At 48.4% G+C, this 22,343-nt stretch overlaps 1 long non-coding RNA gene and 2 pseudogenes across 7 annotated transcripts in view; 1 reads left to right on the top strand and 2 right to left on the bottom strand.

Moving 5' to 3' along the window:
* LOC110349367 (uncharacterized) overlaps positions 1-14,850 on the top strand; it is a 33,806-nt gene extending 18,956 nt beyond the window's left edge. Inside the window, exons 5-8 of one of the 5 annotated variants that reach the window (XR_015452270.1) lie at positions 7,951-7,999; positions 9,249-9,391; positions 13,611-13,931; positions 14,708-14,850. This is a non-coding gene — a long non-coding RNA (uncharacterized LOC110349367). Of the gene's footprint in view, positions 1-7,950; positions 8,000-9,248; positions 9,392-9,488; positions 9,686-13,610; positions 13,932-14,707 lie in introns of those variants that run through there. The other 4 variants (XR_015452274.1, XR_015452271.1, XR_015452272.1 and 1 more) reach the window with 4 other exon arrangements.
* On the bottom strand, positions 1,864-22,343 carry LOC110349365 (histone acetyltransferase p300-like; annotated as a pseudogene). Its single transcript, XR_015452269.1, has 3 exons — positions 22,220-22,343; positions 5,581-5,802; positions 1,864-5,181 (listed from the first exon to the last, which is right to left on the bottom strand). The product of XR_015452269.1 is annotated as a histone acetyltransferase p300-like (transcript).
* LOC110349366 (histone acetyltransferase p300-like) lies at positions 13,989-20,344 on the bottom strand (annotated as a pseudogene). The gene is made up of 2 exons (XR_015452268.1): positions 17,475-20,344; positions 13,989-17,137 (listed from the first exon to the last, which is right to left on the bottom strand). The product of XR_015452268.1 is annotated as a histone acetyltransferase p300-like (transcript).

Genomic DNA, 22,343 nt, shown 5'->3' on the forward strand with positions numbered 1-22,343 from the left:
AGGTTTTGAACTTGAAATACTCCTGCCAGAGCCTTCTGAGTAACTGAGATTTCAGCATGTGCCATTGTACGTGGCAACATCTACCCATTAATTGGAGTGTGCAGAACATTTACTGTAATTGTCATTATATTTCAATTTAAATTGAACATTTTATTGTTCGATTCTCTTTCTTTCTTTTGCTTTTTTTTTTTTTTTTTTTTGGTACTGGGGATCGAACTTGGGTCCTTGTGCTTGCACAGCAGGCATCGAAACCACTGAGCTAAATCCCCGGCCCTTCTTTTGCTTTTTGAGACATGGTCTCACTAAGTAGCCCAGGCTGTCCCTGGACTCACCGTGATCCTCCTGGCTCAGGCTCCTGAGCATTGGGATTCCAGGTGTAATCACACCTGCCTTGTTGTTTCATTTTCTACCTATTCTTTGGTACTACTTTTCCTTTTTGTCTATTTTCTTTTCCATTAGTTGGGTAATTTGAAAATCCCTCTCTTCAAATCTGTTCACTTATTTGTTTTGTTTTGAGGTGGTGGCAACTGAACCCAGGGTCTTCAACATACTAGGCAATAGCCCTGCCACTGAGTTACATCCAAAGTCAGTTCTACAACTTTGTGGTGATTTTTTGAGATAGGGCCTTGTTTCTCACTTTCCATTTAATATTTCTGTTTCTGCTTCCTCCTTGCAACACTGCAGGGAGAATGCTCTGCTCTGAGCCTTCAACCCAGCTGTGTTCAGCCAGAGGCAGTGAGCTATGAGATCTGGGAAGGGGTGCTCAGAAAAGGAATGAAATTCTCCCTAGGTCCCTTTGGGGCTCAGTCAGTCCTGGGCCTGAGTCCAGCAGGCTGCACAGCCTGGCCTTCTGCAGGCACAGGCGCTCACTGCTGCCCTTTATGAGGTCCCTGCCCGGTGCACCTGCACCTGCAGCTGCCCCCACCAGGGTCCAGTTCTTTGCTGTTCTGGGCTGAGCTCCTCCTCGCCTCTCTGCCCCACCCCACCAGCTCCCTCCAGGCACAGCTTCCCTGCTCTGCTCTCCTGAACCCTTCCCCAGGCCCCTCCCAGCCAGCCTTCTCCCAGGCCTCCTGCATCCTTGTCACTCAGCGCTTGCTCTGTCTTGCTTGCACTTGTCACTTGCTCTTTGTCTTCCTTAAGCGTCATTCTGTTAGACCTGGCTGCCTTGAGGCCCAGCTGGCAGCTCCAGGGCAGGGCTGCGTCCTGTTCCTGTGCTGTCCTGCAGGCCTGGCATGGACCTGTGCTCTCTGTGTTGCCCTGAGAACAAGGGCCAGGCAGGCGGGCAGTTGATGGCAATGCTGCTCGGTAGCAGTGCTCTTGTGCTGAACCCTGCTCACAGTCTCTGCAGTGTTCACACTGTGCTCACACTCAGTACACACTGCTCTCGTGAGCTCATCTCAGCTGTCTAGGATTTATCTGCACACATTTTCCTTCCCCGGATCCCTCAGGTGACAGTTAGTGTACCGGGGAGAGGAGTGCACTGTCCTGGCCTTGGTGCTGGTTTGCAAGGAGCCTCTTGTGACTGGGCAGGATGACAGTCCAGGGTGCGCCCTGGCCTCCCTGGGAGCTGAGGGTGATCAGAGTTTGACGTCACTCAGAGGAGCACAGAAGATGATTCTGTCCTTATCAAGGGATTAAATGGCTACTTTGACTTAGGGCTTGGCATCTGGGTTTTACTGGGAGTACTGGACTGTTTTTCCCTGAACTATTTGGGAATTCATTGTATGTAACAGCTAAGGTGGCTGTCAGCTAATGTTTTTTCTGTTCCTCTGTTTCCTAAGCATTAGGCACTGACGCTGACATTATAGGGTACATGTGCACTCAAGGAATGAGACAAAGACCAGGAGTGTGCCTCACACAGTTTATTTGACAATAGGTAATAAGAAACTTATTGAACAGGCTATGAGGCTATATAGTGATCCAAAGTTCCCAGGTAGAAGTAATCAGCTTTACTCCATGATTAACAATAGGTGATGGTTTTTGGTTTCTATTTTAAACTCTACAGAAATTGTGTGGTGGGGGTAGGCAGGGTGAGGAGGAAGAAAGCAAGCAAAGAGGAGACTCCAGGAAGCCACTTTCCAGGTAAAACATCCCACCAAATTCATTTCTTACCCTCTTTTTCATTTTTTCCTGTCTTACATGTAAAAATAACTAAAATAAATTTTTCAGGAAGTACAAAGTACAATATACAACACATTAATTTGGCTGCTGCCCATTTTGAAATTGTTTTTCTGTCTACATGTGCAAATTATTTTAATACTTGAAGGTTCATGATCTAGTTTATGGAATAGAAAACTGTCTGGAGCACAAAGTTGACTTGCAGGAAGGAAAGCGGAATTTGTTTCCCCTGTTCATCACTGAAATTAAAAAAAAATAAAAATAAAAAGACTGAACATCTTAGCCAGGCGTAGAGGTACATGTCAGTAATCCCACACCCTTGAAGGCTGAGGCAGAAGAACTGCAAGTTAGAGGCCAGCAACTGAGCAACTTAGAGAAACTCTGTCAAAACAAAGTAATTAAATGGCCAGGGAGGTAGCTCTGTGTGAAAGCTCTGTGTTCAAACCCCAGGAACCCCTTCCCCCACAAAGATCGATCATTGTACTCAGAGGAAAAAGCTGATATTTAACATGTTTATATGTGTAGAATATCATTTTCTTTTTTTTTTTTGGTACCAGGGATCGAACTTGGGTCCTTGCATTTGCGAGGAAGGTGCCAAAACCACTGAGCTAAATCCCCGGCCTTCATTTTTTTTTTTTTTTGTACCGAGATCGAACTCAGAATCTCACAGTTGCCAGGCAGGCGCTGTGTCACTGAGCTACATCCCTGGCCCTGTGGAATGTAATTTTAAAGTAATATTAGGCATTTTTGTCTCATGGTTTTAAGAACAAATATTAACTCTTCCATAATGTGAGGAAAATGGGGAAATGTGTCAAAACCTGCACCACAAAATAACTATTAATATTACATATCTGCATTAATTTAAAAAACTAGGAACGTATTGGAAGTGCAAGGGAGGAGTGCATAGGGGCTTCAGACCTCAGCCTTCTCCAGTGCATACTTGAACCACATATACACAGGGAACAAAGGCTGGGGAAGCAGCCAGAGCAAAAATGTATTCTTAGTATTCTACCATCCCTCAGGTTCATCTTGCAAGTTTGCTTGGAACCTCAAATGTTTGCTTAAAAAGCAAAAGTTTCAAGTTTGCTTGAAATCTACTACACAGTTCTTACATATTCCAAGGAAAAACGTTTTTAGGCTACAAAAGATTCTAAAAAATTGTTGTTAGTACAAATAAATCTAGTTAAGAGAAAATAGTGCACCATGAAGCTTTGTCATGCTAGAGGGCTAGTGAGCTGAGAGAACATTGTATTCTGGCCTGGGTTGGCAAAATGCCCTCGGTCCATGTGGTTGGTGGTTTGGGCGGTAGCCGGACCAGGATGTGGGGAAGTGGTCTGTGGGGAAACGTGGTATGAAGGCTGAAGCTGCATTCTGAGGGTTAGAGACACGCTGGGGCGGGGGGTCACCTGTGGCCTTGGAGAAGGGACAGGCTGGGGAAAGCGAATTTGATTGGAGAGAGAGCTGAGATCAAGTTGGAGGTGTGGGGACTGGGCTTGGCTTGGGAGCATGTGCTGCTGGGGCTCATGAGGGGACCTCATCTGAGCCGGGGACGCCATTGCTGCTGGAGGAGTTGCTCCTGATAGGCCTGCAGACTGGCTCTTACCTCTGCTCCCAAGGCCGGGGGAAGCTGCCCCATCTGTCCCATGTTCCCTTGTTGTATCTGCTGCATGTGATGCTGCATCCGCTGCTGCTGCTGCTGTCGAATCATGTGCTGTTGTCTCAACATGTCCCAGAACTGGGAAGACACACTGCTGTGATTCATGTTCATTGGCTGCACCTGGGGGCTCATCCCTTGCATGGGCAGTTGGAGTTGCTGCTGAGGCTGCTGCTGGGCCAGGCCAGGCCAGACCTTCTGCACACCTGCCTGCATGGGATTCATGTTCTGCATGGCTGAACTGGAGTGGACACCCTGCTGACCTGGCATGGCTGGTGGCTGCAGCCCTGGGTGTCCCTGGGCCGTGCCAGGCTGTCCAGTAACAGGCTATGGATTACAGTTGGGATACTTGGATCCTGCTGCTTTATGAATGCAGCCAATAGCTGGGCGTTGGCGTGAAGGATAGTAAGGATCTGTTGCTGCTGTAGGGGAGAGTTGGGAGGCCTGAGAGTCCACAGGAGGTTTTGTAAGGCTTGTTGAGACAGTGCCTGGTTTGAGTGGGCTCACACCTACCTGGCCCAATTCTGGCTGTGGAGCCATGTTCAAGGACTGCCCGTATTGGGCCACTGATATCATGCCTGGCCTTGGCAACCTGGATTGGCCTTGCTGCTGCTGCATTTCTGTAGGATTTACCCCTGCCTCCTGATGCCCAATGTGACCCTTGGTCATAGGAGGTGGGTTCAAGCCCATGGGAGCAATGGGAGTCATCTTGGGCCTCTGGTGCAAAATTGGCCTTGATAAATTTGCACCTGGGCCATTTGGCTCTGTACTGTTTCTGAATCTGCATTGTGACGTCTATTGCTGTAACCTGCAGCAGAGTGTGGGGTAGCTGAGTAGCCTATGCTGAACTTGGAGGGTCATCAGAGCTGGTACTGGAAGGGAAGAGCTGGGGCATCTGTAGGGTTGCTGGCTGTTGGCCAGTCGGTGCGGTTGGAGTAGTGGGAGTGGGGGAGGGCAGGCCCTGTTGATGCCCCACCACACCAGTGCGCAGCATCTGGGCCTGCTGGAGCCTGTGATGCAGCTGCTGTTGCCGGAGCTTTTGCTTGATGTTGAGGCAGAACAGTGTAGGGCACTTGTTCTTCAGCAGTGCTTGGCATGGTAACAGCAGAGAGCAATCAGCTGCTTGCAGATGGGGCACCTGCCATTGGTTTTCCGTTTGCAGCCCTTGGTGTGCTGTACAACCCGTTTCATCTTCTTGCAGGAGGGCAGGGAGCAGGCACCATCACAGCACTGGTAGGCATGAACCAGCGACTGGTTGCAGCGCTGGATGCTCAGGTGGTGAGAGTCTCCTGGGCTCTGGGTGGCCAAACCCTGCTGGTTGCTGCTGTCATCATCTAAGCCCAGGCCCAGTTTCTCCATCGGGTGGTCATGGCTTTTGTGTGATAGCAGGAGACACACAAGTCATAATCCTGGGGAAACACATAAGAGGTGTGGGTGGACTCTCAGGACGTAATTGTGGAAACCATTTGAGATACTCTGCCTGGCCTAGAAAAGTTCCTATTGTCTTCATTTATTTGTTTGAGACAAGGTCTCATTACATAGTCCAAGGTGTCCTTGGGCTAGCTCTCAAGACTGGCTTCAAACTTGTGGTCCTCCTGCCTCAGGCAACTGAGTGCTAGGATTACTGGTGTGAGCCACCATGTTGGGGTTAGAAAAACTCCTTTTCATAGAAATACACTTCCTCTTCACCTCTGCTGCTCAACAGGAGACCAGCTGCCCACCTGATGAGTCTAAGTAATGTTTCTGTCACCCCTTATAACGTGGGGTCCTGCAGGACCCTCCCCTCCTGCCCATGACCTGGCACCTACCTGGCAGTCTGTGCAGCGCCATCACCTGTCCACTAGGCCATTGCACTCACTGCAGGTGTAGAGGTAGCGGCAGGTGGACCCACAGGGATGGATGGAGTGAAGGGAACTAGAGGCATTTGTCCCTTCCAAGGGAGAGGAACTCATCCTGGCCACGGATCAGATCACAGGGATGAGAGGGTCAGAGTCCCTGATGGAGGCAGGGAGTTGGATCACAAAGACGACCTGTGGAGGAGAGGCTCACTCTGACTCTGGACCACAGTGTGGCTGAGACAGAAAGGAGTTGGTGTCACCCAACGGGACACGGGCAGCTTCACCACACCACCTTCTCCTTTCCTCCTTCACCCATCTCAGCTCTCTCGGAGACTGAGTATAATCCACCTGACACACACATCTTCTGACCTCTTCTACCCCATGGAATCAGGCCTTCCAAAGAAGAATGGCCAGGCTCCGGTCCAGCGCATGTACAGTGGACATTTTGTCTCAAATCTACATGAGATGTATCCATGTCTTAACCTGAACCTGATTACAAGAGACCAATCTGACAAATCTAAAGTGAGACATTCTGAACAATAACGCTCTGAGCTCATCAACAAATTGCTTGTGTCATTTAAGAAGAGGCTGGAACTGTCCATAATGGAAGGAGAATGAGGAGACACAGCAACTCAGAAGGATTCTTCACCTGTGACTGGAATCTGAGGACCAGATGTTAAGGGGTGATGCTGGGTTAAGGTCAAGTTTCCTGGATTCAAACCTGTAGTGTGAGGTGCAAATCTCCAATGATGAATGTTATTATATTGTACACCTAAAATGTACCAATAAATGGATATACAAAAGAAATAAATCTTTCCTCGCTAAAAAACAAAACAAAACGAAACAAAAAAACTGTAGTGTGAGCTAGGTATGGTGCACGGGCTTGTAAGCCTTGCACTCTGGGAGGCCGAGGCAGGAAGATGGCAAGTTGGAGCTCTGCCTGGGCAACCCAGCAGTTAGGGAGACCCTAACTAAAAACTAGAGAAAGTACTGTGGATGTAGTACAGTGCAAAAGTCCACAAACACCAAAACAAAACAAAACTAAAAAAAACCATCGATTGGTTATGCTGAGTACGTTTTCTTTCTTAGCACATACTTGGTAAAATAGAGATTTTAAAAAACATAGGAAGTGATGAGCAGCTTTGTCCTAGGTTTGCAGTTTTAATGGAACATTAGTGGGGGTTGGAGGGATAAAAGCAAAAATCTCCTTAGTCCTTATTGCTGAAGCAGTAAAATTTTTGTTCATGAAGTTGGAAACTTGTAACAACTATCAGTTCTCATAAGCATTAAAGCAAAGACTGCAGCTGCAATAAGAAATTGACAATGTAAATGTACTGCGCTTGAAATTAGCACATATTGATAAACCCATTAAACTGATAAAATAAAACTTGAAAAAATAAGGAACCTGAATGAAACTGCCACATAGCCCAGTATCTATTTTATTTTACTTCTTGCAACAGAGTGACACTGTATGGTCCAGGCTGGCCTCAAACTTGTGATTCTCCTGCTTCAGCTTCCCAAGTGCTGGATTACAGGCCTGGGTCACCACATTTGGCTAATCCACACTTTTTGATCATTTGGGGGTAAGACTAATATCTATGCAATTGGGCACAGGGACAGGCATGTTTGCTGCTCTTGTGATTCTTCAGCAAAGCCAATGTCTGACCTTATAACCAACCTCCGCAGCCTGTGATTGGAGCTCCTAAAATGGAAGCCATGAATGTGTCCACCATGGAAATCAAAGCCATCACAATACACCCTCAGGGCCTTTCCCCATTGGTCCAGGGATGCTAGGATTTTTGGCATGAACTATTACTTGAAAGAGCTCACAACTATGAACTGCTAACATTTATCACCTAATTCCCAAGGCCCCCTCTGGACCTCAGGAATCTCCATTTCACTAGCCCGGCCATGGCCATGGTAGGAGGCCTCTCAGGCACTGTGTTGACCACATCGGGTGTCCAGTGCTGAACCACAGAGGGTTGGGGCAGAGGGGACTGTGAGAAAAGATGCTTTGAGCACCCTCACCAGAGAAATCTACCGTCACCATGGTAACAAATTCCTCTCCAGGAGAGAGTTGTGCCTACTTAGTTCTCTCCTAAAAGGACTGCAGCCTGGATTTGTCTCTCCATTGCCCACTTCCATGTTTCCTCCCCCAGTTATTTTGGAGGCCCCGGGGACCGAGTGGGTGACCCAGCTGAGACCGGAGTTCTGGCAGGGCCAGGGTGGGTGTTATTCTCCAAATAATTCACCACTTGAGCACTTGCTCCAGACACTGGGTTCCCCAGGGACCTCTTGCTCTGTGACACGCGTGACAGCATGGCCTCTTTGTCTTCCCAGGGCATCATCGAGCAGAAAGGGACAGGCAGAGGAGGGGACAAGAGAGAAGGTAAGGAGGCCTTGCCCATCCACTGCCTCCACCTCACTCCCTCCTGTTGGGGTCCCTTGAATCCCTAGCGCATTAACCTGAAAGAGGGAGAGGGACTCAGACCTTGAGAACAGGGTTGGGCTGGGGCCTAGGGAGGGGACATTCCTGTTCTGGGTCACACCAAGGGCCGTGGGCACCGGGCTGGGACCCAGAGGGCTCTCAAAGTCCCCCGGCTTGGTGAAAACAGGAGCACCTCAACTGAGCACCCGGTGGTGAGGTGCAGTTCCACCTGGATTGGTCAGCTTTTCCTGCCTGGGACCACATACATGACACAGCATGTGGGGGAAAATTTGATTTTGACTCAGAGTTTCAGCCCATGGTTCGAAGGCTCCAATGGGCACAAAGAGTGGTGGATAAAGAGAGTTGCTCAATCCCTGGTGGCCAGGAGACAGTGAGAGGAGGAAGAGTCTGAGGAGACACCCCCTTCACAGGCCATCCCCAGTGACCTACTTCCTCCCTTGGCCCCACCTCCACCAGCTCAGGCAGCTGTGAGGTCAGCGCGCTGCAGGATCTCACCACCTTCGAAACCCCCGCCTCTCTTTGGGAGATGGTGTTTTTTTGTTTGTTTGGTTTTTGGTACCGGGGATTGAACTCGGGTCCTCGCGCTTGCGAAGCAGGCAGCGAAACCACTGAGCTAAATCCCTGGCCCCTGGGAGATGGTTTTGACTTCAACCCTAACACTGCCCTTCTTCCCAAAGCTGTGGCCGAAGCAGCCAGGGAACCAGTTCTATTTTAGGGTTGTGTAAAAATTAAATGATGTTTCTCTCCTGGCCCAGGCCCCTGGGCTGTGAGAACCAGGCTTGGAAACTTCTATGGAATTTCAGGGTGGAGATAACTGAACACCCCTGCTCTAATTAGCTGCTAGGAATCAGGAATGTATTTGATCTTGAGAGGTCACACTTTTCTCCTTGGTCACAGTGGCTGGAGTGATGAAAACTAATACAACATTTAAGCAGTGCTTTGCAATTTGTAAAGCACTTTCCATTTCAACATCATTGTTCTTTCCTCATAACAAACTCATTGAGTGTAGTGGTTAGGGTCCTCGAGAAGAATACAGTCAATAGGGACATATATTATGAATATTTTTATAAATATATGTAAGATTATGCCAGGGAATTTATGACCCGGGCTGACAGACCAGGCCAGGGCAGCCTACAGAGGCTTGCTGCACCCTGCACAGCCAGGGGATCCAGCAGCTGCTCTGTCCCAGAAGCTGGAAGCCCCAGAAGAGGAGAGATGAGGACGCATCACCAGTCTGAGACTGAGGCCTGAAGCTCTGTGGAGAGTTGCTGGTTGAGTCCACACTGAGAGGCTGAAGGAGCTGGAGTGTGACATCCACGCACAATGACAGTAGTAAGTGATGAGTGGAATGGAACTTCCCCAATATTGGCTACAGGCTTTCCTCCTCCTGTTCCCCTTTCCTTACAATCAGGCCTTGTCTTGCCCTCAGTTTGCTGCCTGTGACCGTCATCTGTGTAGACACCTCACAGACGCGCTCTGCTCATCTGCTATGTGCTTCTCAATCCTGTCAGGTTGACAATCTCCATCAAAGGTCACAGCGCACCCCTTGTCAATTTGACAGCATAACACCTCTCCTTAAACCCTTCTAGCCTCCAAATAAAGATAACAGCAAGTTCAAAATTCTAACATGATCCAACCATCCTGTATAAAACTAGAAACAGGGCCGGGGATTTAGCTCAGTGGTTCCGGCGCCTGCCTCAAAAGCACAAGGTCCTGAGTTCGATCCCCGGTACCAATAAATAAATAATTAATAAATAAATAAATAAAACTAGAAACACTCTAATTCCTTTCCCAGAATAGGAGGCAAATTTTTTTTGTAACAGACTTCTCCTGAAATTATACAATTTAAATATTATAATGTGGAAATAACAATATTCCAGTGCTGATATTAATTCAATCATAGTATAGTCATACAAGAAAGAAAACAAAGACACCTGCTTCATATATAGCAATGCCTCTGTTCTGTTTGTGAACAGAAACATTCTGCAAAATTTTGCTTCCACTAGTGAACTCTGCATTGGTGACAAACACAAACATGGCCATCTTCCCCAGAATCAAATTAAGTTCGTGAACTGAGGTACCAGTGCGTGCATATGTAAGCACAGCATATTAACAAACTGAAAGAGAAATACCCATGAAAATTGCAATTTTTGCCTTTGTAACTGGTCATGTGGTCCTAGCTGGTATTTATAACTGTCTTTTGCATTGTATATTCCTTTGACCTTTAGGAACCACCTCAATGTGTCTTGGTTCTATTCATGAGGAGTGCTTCGATTGACATCTAGATGACCCCCTAGTCCTCACACTCATAGGCGGGGCTTTTGAAAAAAGATGAAATCATAGAGGTGCTGGAGCTGACATTCTGTCAGGAAGGGGGGTCTGGCCAGAAGAGGCAGGCCTCAAGGTTGTGAGCTGGACAGGCGTCTCCCCCTACCTGGCTCCTCCCTTCACTCTCTGCTTCCTGGCCACCATAATGTGAGCAGCTTTCCTCCACCCAGGCCCTTCCACTATCCCTTCATATCTTGTAGCCAGCCAGCTATAGACTAAAAACATAGGCCAAAATATACCTTTCTTCTTTAAGTTGTGGATTTTGGGTATTTGTCCCAGCAATGAGGAAAATGACCAAGACACAGGCTAACCCATAGCTAGAAGAATCTGGACCATTTGCCATTTTGACTAGATTGCATTGTTTTAGTTTCCAGGGACCTTCATAATGGGCCATGGTAATATGAGGCAATGCCCTAATGGACTCCATTGTCGGGGAGCAGTTCAACTTCTTGGTGGTCTGGCTCACTCATCCCTGCCAACACTGTGACTCCCCTTTTAGCAGGCTGGCTCAGAGGCAAAACCAGGGGAAGTCTTAACTTCCATTTCAAAGGAATTGTTGTGCCACCCACAAGATGCATTCTGCCCCCTGGATGTAAGACTTCTAGGCCAGGAGAGCATAAGTCTACGGGAAGAGGAAGTAAAAACTTTCCCAGTGGGTCACTGGGGAACTGGACAGTGGTATTGTTCTCATTTCTACCTCTTGATTCCTACACCCATGGATCCTGGTTATGGGAGAAATAGTACCACATATCGGACATTGATTTGGAGCATATACAGCTTTCTGGAGAACTTTGCTCCAGCCCTGCAAGATATTGTCACCTAGCTGATGCTGTAGCTGCATCTGCACAAGGCCATTCCACTGATCCATCAGTGTAGCTGCTGTGGGTGATGGCCAACATGGTAAGACCACGTCGCACTTCTTTGGCCTTGACTTATGTTCCTTGTTCAGAAGCTATGCTTTGTGGAATACCATGATGGTGGATGAGACATTCTGAAAATCCACAGATGGTAGTTTTGGCGGAAGTGTTACACGCTGGGAAGGCAAGTCCATACCCAGAATAAGTGTTTATTCCAGTAAGGAAAAATGCTGCCCCTTCCACAATAGAAAAAGCCCAATATAATCCACCTGCTACCAGGCCACAGGTTGATCAACCTGGGGAATAGGTCCACACTGGGGGCTCAGGGTTGATCTATGCTGCGGGCAGATTGGCACCAGGTCAGGCTCGGTCAGTGGAAGTCCGTGTGCCTGAGCCAATGTGTCACCTCCATTGCTGCCACCATAGCCATATTGTTGAAAAGCCATTAGGCAATGATTACGATAGAGGACAGAGCTTAACTGATACCCACAGGTATCTTTAACTCCTTTACACATATTCTGAGATATCTGTTGTAGTCCGGGTTTGAAAGGGATTAGATTTAATACAGGACACATAACTTATAGAATTATTTTATAATTTTCACCCAAAAAGTCAAATGCAGAGGAGTGCAAGAGATCTGTCCCCACACTGGAGACCCAAAGGATCTAGCTGAATGCCTGTATCCCACAGCAGTATCCCACACAAGTTCAGCTAAAGGCCTAGAGCCCATGGCTATGTCTCATGCAAGTCTGTATCGAGGATCTGCACTGCGAAGGGCTAAAGGCCAGTAGTGGAAGCTAGAAGGTCTGAGCTGATGAGGTGAAGGATCTGTGTCACCAGGCTGAGGGATCTGCACTGGAGCCAGGAAGTGATGCTCAAGGGGAAGATCAGAGCTCCTCTGAAGAGAACAGCAGCCATTCCCAGTGACAGGGAGGACACGAGCTCCTCTGATGGTGCGAACAGCCAAGTTTATATCAGGAAAACTAGCCATGGCAAGCTTCTCCAAGAAAATCAACAGCACACAATCTTCCCCTCCAGTTCTCCTTTTATGCCATTGGCAGTGATTCTCAGGTGGGTCTTCCTCGCCCAGAACCACGCTGACTCAGTTCAGCTGGGTGTTCTAAGTTGACCATTAGTTAATCTACTACAATATCCCTTCCCCAAATGTCTTTGTTACCAATTTTCCAATCATATTCCTTCTAAGTCTCAGACCATCCAGCTGGCACATTGGTTAGCCCATGAATAGGTATATAGTCACACACCTGGCCATTTTTACTTCCAAGCAAAATGTACAACCAACTGCACAGCTCACAGTCTGGGCAATCTGAAGGTTTCCCTTCACCACTGTCCTTCAGGAATGACCTGCAAAGGGCTGTAGTGCTGCAGCTGTCCACTATCAGGTGGGGCTGTGTAACGTGCAGAACCATCTGTAAGCCAGGACCTGTTTCTTTTCCTTCGTCAACTGATCATAAGGTACTGTGCTGTGAAGCCACAGATACATGTCAGGGACAGAAAGTGGTATAGCAAGAGGAGGAATTGTGAGCACTCGCACCATTTGTACATGCAACTTCTTGTGACTTTGGGATCTGCTCAGCCGGATCACATACACAGCACACCCACTTGATGATGGGCTGTGGCTGTGCAGGTTCAGTTTTAGTGCTTCAGTGGTCAGATGACCTCACGGTGGGGGGGGCAGCTCAATTTGCACATTGACTTTGTGTTCCTTCCACTAAAGGCCAGCAGGAGCCCAGAAGCTCTTTCTCAAATGGAGAGTCATTATCTAAAATGCTAAGGGCCTCTGATGGGATTCCACAGTGGGGACCTGATGGAGCCTCCCAACAACGTCCCTGTCTGCTGGTATCAGATCTCCTGGGTCATGTGGCCCAAGTGGCAGAGCAGCCTGGACTCACTGTGGATGCAGCTAAATTATCCTTCCCCTGAGAGGGGCTGTCTCAGAATGCCTACGGCGCTGGACTCCAAGGAATTTCACTGAGGGAGAGGGCCCTTGAATTTTAGTTGGATTTATTTCTCATCCTCTGATGCACAAATGCTTTACCAAGTCCAGAGAAAGTGTTCCTACGTGAAGACACAAGGCTTTGTCAAATCCATCCCTCTCCAATTACAACGACTGTTGCCTAGCAACAACCATCACCATGGCACTGCCGTGTTAATTATTATTATTTTAAATGTTTCTTCTGGGTTGGGGTGGACCAACTGTGAGGAGGCCTTTAGGCAGAATCGAAACTGGGAGGTAGCTGAGTGAGGTTCATTCTGTTCTAAAATTCCAACTGATGCATTCTGGGTTTTTTACAATTATTTTGAGGGTGTAGGTGGTAAATAATAATTTTTGTCCTTTCTACTGACAGATCTACCTCCTAGAAAGCTCTTGGAAGGAACAGGAGACATGTAACTAGAATTCTGAAATCTCAGTTAAAGGAACAGAGAGACTGTGTGCTTCCGGAACAATGGTGGTTGCCATGGTAATGCTGTTTCTGGGTGGATAAAGCTGGCTGGCGGGTGCTCATCAATGCCCACTTGGAGGAATGTATTTACTGGCACAGGCAGAGAGGTCTGCACAGGTTGCAGTCCCCACCACAAACATAGCCACTACATCGAGAGAGGACACATCCCAGTGAGAACATGCTGCTCTGAGCCTTCAACCCAGCTGTGTTCATCCAGAGGCAGTGGTATGAGATCTGGGAAAAGCTGCTTAGAGAGGGAATGGAATTTTCTCTATGGCCCTTTGGGGCTTGGTCAGTCCTGGCCCCCGAGTCTAGCTGGCTATCGGATGGCCATCTGCAGGCACAGATGCTCACTGCTGCCCTTCATGTCTCTGCCCAGTGCACCTGCAGCTGCCCCAGGGCAGGGCTGTGTCCTGTTCCTGTGCTCTGTCCTGCAGGCCTGGCATGGACCTGTGCTTCCTGTGTTGCCCTGAGAACAACAAGGGCCAGGCAGGAGGGCAGCTGATGCCAATGCCACTGGTAGCAGTGCTCTTGTGCTGAACCCTGCTCACAGTCTCTGCAGTGTTCACACTGTGCTCACACTCAGTACACACTGCTCTCGTGAGCTCATCTCAGCTGTCTAGGATTTATCTGCACACATTTTCCTTCCCCGGATCCCTCAGGTGACAGTTAGTGTACCGGGGAGAGGAGCGCACTGTCCTCACCTTGGTGCTGGTTTGCAAGGAGCCTCTTGTGACTGGGCAGGATGACAGTCCAGGGTGCGCCCTGGCCTTCCTGGGAGCTGAGGGTGATCAGAGCTTGACGTCACTCAGAGGAGCACAGAGCAAGGTCCTGTGTCAAGGTGTGAAATGGCTGATGTGGCTTCCACCTTGACATCTGGCTGGTACTTGGAGAACTGGACTTGGGTTTCCCTGAACTTGGGACAAATTCACCTAAGTGCATTTGGGAATTGATTACATGCAACAATTAAGGTGGCTGTGGGCTCTTTCCTTTTTCCTCAGACTCCTAAGCAAGAAGCTCTTACACCAGCGTTGTCTGGGACCAAGATGCACCCTGAAGAAGTGAGTCAGAGCCTCTGTGTGTCTCACACAGTTTATTCACAACCGGTAGCGGGGGAGGAGGAAGAAAGCAAGCAAGGAGAAACCCAAGGACACTTGAGTGTTAAAATCATCCCACCCAATCCTTTCTTACCCTCTTATTCATTTTCTTCCTATTAAATGTAAAGATAATGAAGAAAATTCTTTCCAGAAACAGAAACTACAGTATATGATACGTCAGTTTGGCAACTGGCCCTATAGATTTTGTGAAAGTCATTTTTTTCTTTACTTTTACAACTCATTTTAATACTCAAATTTTAAGCTGTGACTTGTGGAAGAGAAAATTTTCTGTAGCACAAAAGTCTTCAGGGGAGGAGAGGAATTTTAAAAAATATTTTTAAAAGAATGAACATTTGGGCCAGGGATTTAGCTCAGTGGTTTCGCCACCTGCTGTGCAAGCGCAAGGACCCGAGTTTGATCCCGGTACAAAAAAAAAAAAAAAAGAACGAACATTTTTGCACCCAGAGAAGAGGAACTGAGATTTTAACATATTATATATATAACATTTCTTTTCAGAGTAATATTAACTACTTTTGTCCTTTGGTTTTAGAAAATTTTTAAACTCTCCCATAAAGTAAGCAAAATAGGGAAAGATGTCAACTATTGCACTAGTAATAACTATTATGTACTTTTATGAATTTAAAAATAAAAATAAGGCCAGGGATTTAGCTCAGTGGTTCCGCTGCCTGCCTCGCAAGTGCAAGGACCTGAGTTTGATCCCCGGTACCAAAAAATAAATAAATAGAAATAAATAAATAAATAACAAAAACAAAACCTATTAGAAGTGCAAGGCTGAAGCCTATGGAGCCTTCAGACATGACCTCAGCCCTCCTTCAGTGCACACTCAAATCACACACATGGGGAACGAAGGCTGGGGAAGCAGTCAGAGCAAAAATATATTCTTTTTTTTTTTTTAGTACCAGGGATCGAACTCGGTCGTTGTGCTTGCGCAGAAGGTGGCGAAACCACTGAGCGAAATCCCCGGCCCCCCAAAATATATTCTTAGTATTCTACCATCCCTCAGGCTCATCTTGCAAGTTTGCTTGAAAGGTCAAACGGCTACTTCACAGTTCTTATGTGTTCCAAGGAAAATTATCTTTTAGGCTAAGAAAGATTCCAAAAAATTGTTTTCAAAACAAAAAATATTAAGAGAAAATAACTCTTGTTCCTGGAATACTAGGAGGTCTCTCGTGTATGTCTAGGGTGCTCTGTGAGAGACTGTGAATGAGTTGGCAGACTTGGCAGCCCACTGTGTCGTGAGTGTAGCCAACACTCATGGGGTGGGCACAAGGGTTTGCTGCTGTGGGGGAGACCTGGGAGGCCCAAGTCCACAGGAGGGTTTGTAAGGCTTGAGACTCAGTGCCTGGTTTGAGTGGGCTCACACCTACCTGACCCAACCCTGGCTGTGGAGCCATGTTCAACGGCAGCCAGTGTTGGGCCACAGAGATCATGGTTGGCCTTAGCACACTGGACTGGAGTTGCCGGGGCTGAGGCAGTCCTCCTTGGGCCCAGGGTGCTGCTGCTGTATTGCCAGGGGCCCTAGCCCTGGCTCCAGATGCCCACTGGGCCTCTGGTCATGGGAGGTGGGTTCATACCCATGGGGGCCATGGGAGCCATGGGCCATTAGGTACTGTATTGGCCTTTGGAAAATTTAACCAAGTGTCTCAGCTGCTGTCTGAATCTGCACTGCCATTTCTACAGTGGCAGGTCGGGGCCCTGGAAGTAGTAGCCGAGCAGCCTGAAAGAGGGCTCAAGGGTCACCTGGCCTGCTGCTCCATGGAATGAGCCTAGCACTTGCAGAGTTGCTGGCTGTTGGCCCGTTGGTGTGGTTGGAGTGGCAGGAGTTGGGGAGGGCAGGCCCTGTTGCTGCCCCACCACACCAGTGCGCTGCATGCTGGCCATCCTCCTGCACAGCATCTGGGCCTGCTGGAGCCTGTGTTGCAGCTGCTGTTGGCTGCGCTTTCACGTGATGTTGAGGCAGAATGGCACAGGGCACTTGTTCTCCTGGCAGTGCTTGGCATGGTAACAGCAGAGAGCAATCAGCTGCTTGCAGATGGGGCACCTGCCATTGGTTTTCCATTTGCAGCCCTTGGTGTGCTGTACAATCTGACTCATCTTGTGGCAGGAGGGCAGGGAGCAGGTAGCATCACAGCACTGGCAGGCATGGGCCAGGGATTGGATGCAGTGCTGGTTGCTCAGGCGGTGAGATTGTTCTGGGCTCTGGGTGGCCGCAGCCTGCTGGTTTCTGGGGTCATCATCTAAGCTGAGACCCAGTTTCTCCATCGGGTGGTCATGGTGTTTACTGTGATAGCAGAAGACACACAAGCCATAATCCTGGGGAAAAACATCAGAGGTGCAGGTGAACTCTCAGGATCTCAGCATTGAATAGGTTGAGTTAGGAAAGCTTTTCTTTCTTTCTTTTATTTTTCTTGAGACAGGGTGTCACTATGCAGTCCAGGCTGGTCTTGAACTTGTTTCCTCCTGGCTCAGCTGATGAAGCACTTGGATTACAGGTGGGCTTTTTATAGATCAACAATTACCTCTTCAGCTCTGCCACTCAACAGGAGACCAGGCTGTCCCACCCGATGAGTCTAGGTAATGTTTCTGTGTCACCCCTCATAGCATGGGGACCTGCAGGACCCTCCCCTCCTGCCCATGACCTGGCGCCTACCTTACAGACTGTGTAGCACCAGCGCCTGTCCACTTGGTCCTTGCACTCACTGCAGGTGTAGAGGTAGCAGCAGGTTGATCCACAGGGATGGATGGAGTAAAAGGAACTAGAGGCGCTTATCCCTTCCCAGGGAGAGGAACTCATCCTGGCCACGGATCAGATCACAGAGGATAAGAGGTTCAGGGTCCCTGATGGAGGCAGGGAGTTGGCAGCAGGCCAGCAATGAGGCGGATCACAAAGCTGACCTGTGGAAGAGAGGCTCACTCTGACTCTGGACACAGTGCCGCTGAGGCAGAGAGGAGTTGATCCACACCTGGCAGGACGTGTGGATTCAGGGGAGCCTACAGAACACTGCCCTCTCCTTTCCTCCTTCACTCCTCTTGGCTCTCTCTCTCTTCTTTTCAGTTTTTTTGTTTGTTTTGTTTTGTTTTGTGAGATAAGGTCTTGGTATCTAACTCAGGTTGACCTCCTGCTTCAGCCTCCCCAGTGCTGGGATTATTTTTTTTTGGTACTAGGGATTGAACTCAGGACCTCATGCTTACCGGGCAGATGCTGTGCAGTTGAGCTACATCCCCCACCTTGAACCTAGGACTTTTGAACTCAGTTACATAAAACTTTTTATCCTCCTGCCTCAGTCTCCCAGTGTGCTGGGATTACCTGTGAGCACTGTTTATCCAGTTTTAGACTGAGCATAACAGACCTAAAATCTACATCCGGATATTTTTTCATTCAATAACCCCACCAAAGGACAATGGTGAGGTTTTGTCTCAAGTCTACTTTAAGATGTAATCCATGGTTTAACCTGAATTTGATTACAAATAACCAGAGAAATCTAAATGAAGACATTCTGCCAAAAACTTTCCCAGACTCACCAACACAATATTCGGGTCACTTAAGGAGAAAGAGTCCACAGCAGTGTGAGATGATCCATAGTTGATGCTCGGAAAGAACCTAAAGACTCATTAGGCGGTGACACTGGGTTAAGGTCAAGTTTCTTGAGTTATGCAAAGTGTGTCTTTCTTAGAAGGCGCTTGCTAAAATAGAGATAAACAGACCGTGGGAAATGGTATGGGGTCCTCTGCGTTCCAATAGGTTTGAAATTCTAAAATAAAGCTAGCCAGGGCTGGGGATTTAGCTCAGTGGTGCTGCTGCCTGTCCCCGAAAGCACAAGGACCCGAGTTCGATCCCTGATACCAAAAAAATAAATAAATAAATAAATAAAATAAAGTTAGCCAGGGGTGCGTGGATAAAAGGGAAAATCTCCTTAGTTTTGCCAGTGAAGCCATAAAAGCTTTATTCCTTAAGTTTGGAAACTTGTAACCTTACTTCTCCTAAAGCTTAGCATAAAGGGTGGATCAAGAGGCTGGTGGAATATATGTATTTGAAATTAATTAGCGTGTAACCATAATCTGTCAAACTAATAAAACGTGAACTATCATATCAAGAAATCAGGAGCGTTGGGCCAGGGATTTAGCTCAGTGGCACCATGCCTGCCTCACAAGAGCAAGGTCCTGAGTTCGATCCCAGGTACTGAAAAAAAAAAAAAGAAAGAAAGAAAGAAATCAGGAACGTGTGAAACTGCCACACAGTACTTTGTTTTCAATCAGTTTTGAGGGGATTGAAAAGACATCTGTTCACCTTGGCAGCAACAGTGGCAACTGCAGAGCCAGGCACATTCACTGCTCTGTTATGCGACGTCAAAGCCAATGCCTGACTTTATAACCAAACTCCTTAGCCTGTGATTGGAGCTCCGAAGATGGAAGCCATGAATGTGTCCACCACGGAAGTCAAAGCCATTACAATACACTCTCAGGGCCTTTCCCCATTGTTCCAGGAATGCTAGGATTTGGGGCATAAAATATTACTTGAAAGAGTTCATAACTATGAACTGCTAACATTTACCACCTAATTTCTGAGGCCCCCACTGGACCTCAGGAATCTCTGCTTCATTAGCCCTGCTGTGACCATGGCAGGAGGCCTCTCATATCACAAGGCACCATGTTGACCACATCAGGTGGCCAGTGCTGAACCACAGAGGGTTAGGGCAGAGAGGACTGGGGAAGAGCATCCTATGGGAAGAGCACCCTAACTATGCTTTGAGCACCCTAACCAGAGAGATCTACCATCACCATGGTAACAAATTCCTCTCCAGGAGAGAGTTGTGCCTACTTAGTTCTCACCAGAAGAGGCTGTTTAGCTAATTTAGTTGTAATTCCACAGCTAAAATCAAGCCTCCTGTTCCCTCACCACAGAACTGCCACTTCCTGTAAGAAGAAATTAGGGTGTGTCTCAGAACAAAGAGTTCAATTGTGATATTGAAAAATACTGATAGGAATTATTCAAGTCTCCTGGCATTCCTTATCTCAGCAATTACAATGTAGAAGGGAAAAAACACATACTATTTTATTCCCCAACTACCTACAGTTTATAAACAATTTATATAACAAATGAACTCAAAATTTAATTCGGAAGTGATGGTAGCTGGGTATGGGGGCTCATGCCTATAATTCCAGCACTTTGAGAGGCTGCAGCAGGATAACAAGTTCAAATCCCTCCCGAGCAATTTAGCAAGACACTGTTTCAAAATAAAAAGGGCAATCAGGCGTGGTGGTACACAACTGTGATCACAGCACTCAAGGAGGCTGACACAGGAGGATTGCTGCGAGTTGAGGCCAGCCTGGGCTCTCCCTTGTCTCCCTTCCCCCCAACAGCCCATTTGACAAGTCCCGTGCAGCTTCTCCAAGGCAGCTGTATGTACCTTTCTTCTCTCAGAGACAACTGGCAGAACTGATGACATGAAACAGTGTCCTTTCCTAGGTCCCTCTCGGTATCCTCCTACCTCTGGGCAGCCCTCTCTCCACAGCAGCCCCCCCCCCGACTTTAGGTGTTGGTGTCCCCCACGCCCCCACCCCTGGCTGTGTCCTGAGCCCTCCTTTCTCCTTACTTTCACCTTAACTGATGTCTTTCAGGCTTAGCGCTGTAGATACCATCTTTGTGCCTCAATTTTCCCTCCAGCCCGGTTCATCATCTGAGCTCCAGACCCGAGTACCCATGGGTCTGGCTGACAACTTCACTTCGAAGTGTAAACTCCCAAGTGGAACACTTCATCCTCTTCCCCAAACCTATTTTTCTGCCAGCTTCCCCATTTTAGTGCATGGCTCTCCCAACCACTCAGGAACTTCCTGCTCATTTCTCCCTGTCCATCCCTCACTGTTCACTCCACCAGGGAGTCCCTTTACTTCTCCAAATCTGTCTCAATTATTTCCACTTCTTTCTGTTTCCACTGCCTCTCATTAAATCCTGGCCACCAGCAACTGATTCCCCTGCAGCCTCCTAGTTCGGCTCCCCTCTCACCCCATCCTGTTGATTCTCTCTACCAGTATGTTTTAGAATGTAAATTGGGAAAAAAAAAAAAAAAAGAATGTAAATTGGGCGCCTGCCTTGCAAGCGCAAGGTCCTGAGTTCAATCCCCAGTACCCCCCCACCCAAGAATGTAAATTGGATTGGGTGTGGTGCCATAGGCCTGGAATCCCAGCTACCCTCTAGGCTTAGACAAGAGGATCTAAATTCGAGCCCTGGCTGGGCAATTTAAGTGACAGCCGGCCTGAAATAAAAAAAAAAAATTTTTAAAAAGGGCTTCGCAACAACAACAACAAAAGGAGGGGCTTAGTTCCTTAGGAGGCTGAGGCACGAGGATCACCGTGGCTCGAGGCCAGTCGAGGGTACATAGTGAGTTCAAGATCAGCCTGAAATACATTGTGAGATCTTCAAAAACAAAATAAGGGCCGGAGATGTAGCTCAGTGGTGCCGCACCTGCCTGGCAAAAGCAAGATCCTGAGTTCGAATTCCCAATACCAAAAATCAACCAACCAACCAAAAGACTTAGCTCAGTACTCCCAGGGCCAATCCCCAGAACTGCATCAATCAATAAAACAAAAAAATTTAAAAGGGTAGGGATATAGTTCAGTGCCAAAAGGTAGACTATCACCCACCTCCATGTCGCCTCCCCCAGTTATTTCCTAAGCCCCCAAGGGACGGGTGGGTGACCCAGTTTAGGCTGGAGCCCCGGCTGGGCCAGGGTGGGCCTTCTTCTCCAAATAATTCACCGCGTGCGCACTGTGCTCCAGGCACTGGGTCCCCCAGGGACCTCGAGGACAATTCCGACGCCACAACAGGGCCGGCCCAGCGTTTTGCAGCGGCGACGACGGCGGGCTGGGTTTAGCCGGCTTCCGCCTGCGCCCTGGGGCCTCGGTGGCCTCCTCCGCGCCTCCTGCCGGCCAGCTGTGAGTTGGCAGCGCCAACCGCCTCCTCCCCGCACGCCCTAGGCGGGGAACCTGCAGCCCCAGCTGTTGCGGGTAGCCTGGCACGAGGTTGCCCAAGGTTCAGTGACGTCCGTGGAGGAGGAAGGGGCGCCGGGACCCCGCTGGGCACCGGGCTGGAGACCTGCACCCACACTGGGCAGAGGGACAGGGACCCTGCGAGGCTGGGTCGCGCCGAGGACGGGGGCTGCACTCAGTGGAACTACTGGCACCTTGCAAGGCACGGAGAGAGCCCTCAAAATGTCCCAGGCTGGGTAGCAATCTCAGTGCTGGCACAAAGGACAGAGCAACTGGGAGGACAGGGTCATGGCCACTATTAAGGACCTGGCACGGGGAGGTGCCTCTCTACAGTACTGTCAGCTTCTGTTGCTGGATCGAATCCCTCACATACACTGCCTGAAGGAGGAGAGGTTGATTTTGACTCACGGTTTCAGAGACTTCAGTCCGTGCACAGCTGGCTCTGAGGCAGAACACTGTGACAAGGACATCTCTCCAATCCCAGGCAACCAAGAAGCAGTGAGAGCAGGAAGAGTCTGAGGAGACACCCCCT

This window comes from Heterocephalus glaber, unplaced genomic scaffold (genome assembly GCF_053883595.1).
Source record: "Heterocephalus glaber isolate CG9 unplaced genomic scaffold, H.glaber_assembly_v1.0 deba00001444, whole genome shotgun sequence".
Taxonomy (NCBI): Eukaryota; Metazoa; Chordata; class Mammalia; order Rodentia; family Bathyergidae; genus Heterocephalus; species Heterocephalus glaber.